Source organism: Miniopterus natalensis, chromosome 15 (genome assembly GCF_054644295.1).
Source record: "Miniopterus natalensis isolate mMinNat1 chromosome 15, mMinNat1.hap1, whole genome shotgun sequence".
Taxonomy (NCBI): Eukaryota; Metazoa; Chordata; class Mammalia; order Chiroptera; family Miniopteridae; genus Miniopterus; species Miniopterus natalensis.
This window is the reverse complement of record NC_142095.1, coordinates 11,153,536-11,159,409: the sequence shown is the minus strand read 5'-3', so window position 1 is coordinate 11,159,409 and position 5,874 is coordinate 11,153,536. Positions and strand designations below refer to the sequence as shown.

General features: G+C 43.8%; 1 pseudogene; it reads right to left on the bottom strand.

Annotated features, from left to right (window-relative positions):
- Window positions 1-442: 442 nt before the first annotated feature.
- Window positions 443-738, bottom strand: LOC107526389 (dynein light chain roadblock-type 1 pseudogene; annotated as a pseudogene).
- Window positions 739-5,874: the final 5,136 nt, after the last annotated feature.

The window sequence follows — 5,874 nt, the reverse complement described above, 5'->3', positions numbered from 1 at the left end:
AGTCGAAGACAGTACCAAGTCATTGCATAACTCCCTCCAGCATTCAGAGTTCCTGAGCAGCTGCTCTGGAGGTGGATGAAAATAACCCACCATTTCAGTTTCCCCCCAAGTTTCCATTATTTTTAGTTAAAGAAAAGCAGCCTTTTCCAAGGGCAACCAAGTGAACTGAAGGTCAGAAGGAAGCAGGGTGTGGGTTTCTCACAAGCTCTTGCTCCAAAACCTGGACTGAAGGAAAGATGGCCCTCCTAGGAACTCACGGGCAACTGGCCAGCAGAGGGATGTCTTTGGTGGGATGGGGTGGAGCTGCAGCCCCCCTTGGGCACTGGATTGGTCTGCATGAGCTCTAAGATGATTTCCACCTGCCAGTCCATTGACATGGTTAACACTATTATGGTTGGGGAGCATTAAATTAAGGAATGACTTGTGGAGCCAAGAAAGTGGCTTACTCAGTTGGATTCTGAATCACAACCAGGAAATCGTCTTTTATCTGGTGCAACCATAATTTCATTTTTCTTGGAGCGAATTCGGAGGAAGGTGAGGTCATTCTGAGGGTCAGTTTCACACACGGTGCTCCAGGCCTTCAAGATGAAGTTGTACATGAGGTTGGCGTGCTGTGTGGTGGTGGTGGGATTTTCCATGGTGCTCTTAATGGGAGCTCCTTCTGTGTTCACCACGATGATTCTCTGCACTCCCTTCTGGCTCTGAAGTCGCTTCAGTTGTCTCCTCCACCTCTGCCATCATTGACCAGTCACTAGCTCCACATTACCAGCACAGCCCCCACCATTTCACATTTTATTACCCGTTTAGGAGTGAGAATGTTATTTTTAGGGCACAATAATTTAAAAGCTCATGCTTGCCTTGGGTGGGGGAGAATGTCTTCATCGCATTAGGGAAATGAAGTGGGTTCTGTCTTTTCTTTTGCAGCCAGTGACCAGAATGAGTTCTTTCTTTGTAGTAATAGGAAACAATTCACTGCTTACTGGCACCAAAGGTTTTAACTGGTGCTAAGCATATCCAACTTAGAGAGTTTCAAACCACTGGAATTTAGGGCACCTTCATGCTTTATGGCCTATGCAGTAGATGAATTTAATACCCCTAATACCACCTTGGTTTGGGAGGATAAAGATGATGTCTCCTGTTCCAAATGTTCCAAGAACATTGTCAGGTTCACTAGGAGTGAGATTCTCCTAGTTTGGATTCCCCCAAAAGCAGAAGCAGACCCTGAGGCAAGGATTTTGGTACTAGTAATTCATTCAGGACCACAGTGGAAGTGGGTAAGGGAGAGGGAAGGGTAGAGAGCCAGTAAAGCAGATATTAATTAGCAAGTTTCTGTTGTGAGCAATTGGGGCTTAATCCTGCTGAGGACTCTCTGAGAGTCTGCTGGAACATGCCTCAAAATGGTCCCATTGAGGGATGGGTTGAGGTATTGATATACCAGCTCCCACCCCTCAATGATTGAAAGTTGCTCTTGGGACATTAACTGACACTTCTGGCCTGCCCTAAAGGGGACTGACCAACCCCACCATCCAAGGTCAGAAAATGTCCTCAGACAAAGAGGCATGGGAAATCCTCCAGGTAGGCAAAGGACATATGAGTGGGACACTGACAGCATCTGTTACAAGAGTCAAAGTCAGATTCATAAACAAGCCATGTGTTCCTCATTTAAAATATAGTCTGTTTTGTTGAAAGACCATTTTTGCCTTGCAGGGTCTGTTTGGCTTTAAGTAAGATAGCAGAAAACCCAGCTGTAGCACTGGCTGTGGAGCAAAAGAAAATTAGAATGGAAGCCTTTACCATTTGTCATTTCCATCCCCCTTCTCCAACTGTACTCAGAGTAAATGAGGTCACCCTCTCCCTGTAGAGTCAGCATAAGTGTGGGCAGAAGATGACGCCACTGACACTCAGCAGAAAACGAGACAACAGCATTTGCAAGAAGCAAGGAAGAACAGGGCTCAGACTCCATCTTTAGCAGGACAATGTTGATTTCCTGTGATGGCCGTGACAATTAAGTCCAATGAGTATAAGATGGCTAGCCTAGTGCCGGGTACCCACATCAGCGCTCTTGCAGACAGATAAGGTCCACATATGTACTGTTTCAATTCTTCTTCCAAAAAGAAAGGACACTTTTGTTTTTGTTTATAAAAGTAATATGTACATAATACATACCTCTGGTAATTGTAGAAAACTTAGAAAATACAGAAAAAGGTAAGGAAGGGGAAAATCACCTGTAATTCCACTTTCTGATCTTTTATAAATATATAAACAAAATAGACAAATCTGTAAATACATAAATAAAATTCAGAGTGTTTGTAATATAGTCCCATATTGGGACCAGTTGGGATCTTTCTACATATATGGTTTTGTGTCCTGTTTTCATATAGCACACCATAGTGTTATCCTAAGTAAAGAAAGTAAGCTGAGGAAGACTCAAATGACCAGAAATTGAGTTGATTTGGGAATAGCAGAGGAATTGCAATTCGAGAAGCACATGCTGTAGCAAGCTACCAGCAAGTCTCTTGGGGTATGTGTGGAGGTGGGGAGCTGTATTCATGGACGAGGAGTGCAGAAGGGGAAGTCCAGCCTGAGGCCAGGCAGTAAATTCATTGGCTTGAGAATGGGGAAGGGGATTTTTGGCAGATGTTCATTGGCCAGAAGATAAGTCTCAGTCTGTGAATCAAGCGTTTTATGGGAAATCACTCTCAAGTTTGTTCTTCTAGGTGATGTGTTGTAGAATTGTATACCTGAAACCTATATAGTTTATTAACCAATGTCACCCCAGTAATTCAATGTTTAAAAACAGTTTGTTCTTCTGAGGGCACATGCCTGAGAGTCTCCATTTCATATCCTCTAATTCTATTTTAGGTCGAAATCCTTTCACAGTGGGCTCAAACATATTCTGTATGTCATTGAAAATTCTTGCAAAGGCTTCTCTCATCTCAGTCATATTTCATCACCTGGATGTGCCGTACACCACTTGGCCGTTCTTCTGTGAATTTGTGGTGAACACCTTTGTGCTGACCACTTGACCTCTGGGTATTTTGTTGCAATGTACTCTCAGGTGTGGGATTACAGAGTCAAAAGGGAATGAGGCCAAAAGTCTGGGGACAGAGTTAAGGGGCTGCCTCCTACAGTCACTCCCTGGTGGAAATCTGTGACACAGAGAGAACTCTCGTTGGCTGTGGAGTGACAGGCCAGGTGTGCCAACATACAGGATCAGAACTTGCAGGAACCCTAAAGATCGTCTCCGCCCACACCCTCTTTGTTATTTTCCAGATAAGGAAACTGAGTCTCAAAGAGGTTAAGTCACTTGCAATTTTTGGCAATGATTTACCACTTTTCCTGGCACACATGTATGCAAGCCCTTGACAAGCCTCTGAGAGCAGCACAAGTGGGCCAGACTCGGCCAGGCCATCAGACTCCAGACTTGGGTTGTTTTTAGAAATTAAATTACATCATGACACAGAAGATGGAATGATTAGTCAACTGACTCCCCAGCCAGAAGGGAGGCTATATTCTGATGCTCAGAGCCTGAAAGGGCCTCTCCTTCTCCATCTATCTGACTATACATAAGATAAAATATCTCTTCCTACATTTGGAAGAGCCGTGAGGTTTGATAGGGCCTAGGAGCAAAAATAAACCAGACGAAACACAGCCCATTGTGTCAGACCGAGTTAGTGAAAACCACCCTGGAAAAGGCAGAACACTTTTGCGAGGGCAGCTACTACTTTCCTTGTTTGTTGAATGGAAACTTGGACTCCGGGTATGATGTATATTGCAGACACTGTCACTTCCACTATGAGGTCCCTCCCCAAGGACTCTTTGAGGCTCCTTGAAATGAAGAGATTTGGGAGTAAATGCCCTTTAACCCAATGAAAACCCTCCTCCTGCAGTCTCCACTAATCTTCTTAGGTGTTAATATTTAGCATTACCTTCTATTACCCAGGGGCCACTAACTGTAGCTGGCTAGGCTTCCCAGCAAAACCTTTCTAAATACTTCCCATGCTCCATCCGCCTGCTGGTCTGATGGAGATTTTTGTTCAGTTAGAAGTGACACCCCATATTAAGTAAAAGGAACACCCTTTAAAAGTCAAAGATTTGACAAAGGGCACAGAAACAGTTTCTCAGAGTTACATTCCACCATAGGATAATTAGCACTTTATCAAAGACCTGTCATAGATGTTCCAGTGAGGAAGGTGGTCAGCTCTCCAGCTTCAGAGGGCAGATTCTGGCTTGTAGGTCTGGGGTGGGGCTGAGTTTCTGCATATCTAAGGTGGTTCCAGGAGATGCTGATGCTGATGATTTGGAGACCACACTTAGCAAGGAAATGCTACTAAGTAGCAAGGGAGGTGAGGAACAGACTGGGGACATCTTCCTGCAGCTCTGAAGGGCAGCAAACACCTCCATCTTTCTGGGCATTTCCTTGCAGCCAAGAGCGTGAGCTTTGGGATCAGATGGAGTTGTGTTCTAATCTTTGCTCTCCACCTACTGGGTGGTCTTGGGCAAGTCATTTCACCTCTCTGAGGCTGTTTCCTCATTTGTAAAAAAGTGGGTGGGGATAATACCTACCTCACTGAATTGTCCAAGAGATTTTGTGACTGTGTATGAAAGATGGCTTAGCAGAGTGCTGGCACATTTCATAAATAAAGTACCTCAATGAGTGGTGCCATGTCTCCCTATGGCAAGGGTGGAATTAAGACTGGAAACAAGAGTCTGCTCTCTTCAGCTTTTACACAGTCAAAGTAAGGACGAGGCTGTGTTTTCACAGGTCCAGAGTTAACAAACAGCAGTGTTAGTGGGTGTGCTCCCCATGTGCAGATGGTTTCTCTGCTTTGATGGGTACATTTGAGCCACCCTTGGGCAAAATGAGGTAATGCTTTGGAGTCTCAGAGAGAAGGCCTTTTCTCATTAGCCACCACACCCTTGGCTATTAAAGTGTCCTTCATTGACAGTTTTCTATTATTAAGTTCATGTGACACCTTTATCACAGATCCTTCTCCAAAATTTGAAAACATTTCACAGTTATTATGGGTTCAAGTCCACTTTCTTTTATACATACAAAGCATTTTCTCTGGGTCCACATGCCCCATTCCTAAGCCTCTGGCTCTCCCAGACTTCCTGATTAAGCTGCAATGCCCACGGATCCTTTAAAGGGCTTATTTTGTTTGCTTGAACTTTCAAAATTACTTCAAAAAAACTACGGACTGTCTGCTGATAAGCAGGAGGTGGAACTACCCAACTTTTTTCCTCTGGGTTTCTGCCTGTTTTGACGGCTACAGTTAACACCCACATGTTGCTAAGAAGCCACCACCAGCAAAACCAGTTGTTTTGTGCCTGAAAACACCCTTCTGTTGGCCTGATTTTCTGTGGTGACAGCAACCACCCGATTTCTGGAGGTGAAATTTTTGGCTTTGTCATGCAAGATGCTCAGGGAGAGTTGGAGCAACAGCATGTGTGGTTTAGCTCATTAACTTACAGCCCCAGATTTATTTCTCCTCACTTATAGGCCTGGTCACTTAAGCAGTATAAAAAAAAGTCTGTATCTTGAATGCAGTCATTTTCTCTTCCTTTAGGCAAAATTCCTAAATTGCAATTGCTACAATTTCTAACTTAGATCAGAATTGGGCAGCGGGAGGTATAGAGTGTAGAGCTGTTAAGAGAGAAACGAAATAAATGGAGTAAGGCTGACTATGACTTGGGGAAGTCAGAGATGGTGCCCAAAGCTTCACTAGCTGTGAATATATGATCACCAACCTGATCTGTATCTCAGAGACCTCCTAATTCAAGTTGAACTAAGGTTTTTACCTTAAAGCTATTTAACACTAGTTGGTACATTAAATGTTTTATATTTAGGAAATAAAGATAGGCTAATTCGTT